At 50.2% G+C, this 586-nt stretch overlaps 1 non-coding gene across 1 annotated transcript; it reads left to right on the forward strand.

Moving 5' to 3' along the window:
- The first annotated feature begins 234 nt into the window (after window positions 1-234).
- On the forward strand, window positions 235-340 carry LOC115526693. Its single transcript, XR_003972727.1, has one exon. It is a non-coding gene; the product is annotated as a U6 spliceosomal RNA (small nuclear RNA).
- Window positions 341-586: the final 246 nt, after the last annotated feature.

Below are 586 nucleotides of genomic sequence, written 5' to 3' on the forward strand. Positions count from 1 at the left end.
CAACAGGAAAACAGGCGTTTGGTTTCCTTATGCCGATTTCTTGGTCTCCTTTTCCCTCGGCCTTCGGATGATCAAAAATCATTTACAGAGTGAGTTCGCCTATGTTTGGGACACTGGGGGATGTGTAAGTGTAGAATGCTTAAATACAGCTGGGACGCTGAGGCATGAAACACCCAGGAGTGTTAAGGACAATTCAGGGGCCACGCGGAAGTTCAGTGTCAGAAGAGGCAGACAGCGATCGCTTCGGCAGCACATACGCTAAAACTGGAACGATTCGGAGAAGATCAGCATGACCCAGCTCACGGGTGGCATGCAGATTCCAGAAGCCTTCCACATTAAAAGCGGAGGCTGATGATAGGGAGGCCACAAACGACAGCAAGGCTACGTCCATGGTTGCCGTGCAGTGGCCCAACTCCAGGGCGACGCTTAATAGTTGGGGCGACCTTGGACACCCTGGCTGTGTCCATAACTCTGATGGAAATGTTCCTGAAATTTCCTGGCTATGTCCGATGCCTTCAGGAAGTTTTTCAAGACTGTCCTTTCTTAGGTTTAGAAAGTTTCTTTCGTTCTCCGGTTTCCCAGAGGT

This window comes from Lynx canadensis, chromosome A1 (assembly GCF_007474595.2).
Source record: "Lynx canadensis isolate LIC74 chromosome A1, mLynCan4.pri.v2, whole genome shotgun sequence".
NCBI classification, from domain to species: domain Eukaryota; kingdom Metazoa; phylum Chordata; class Mammalia; order Carnivora; family Felidae; genus Lynx; species Lynx canadensis.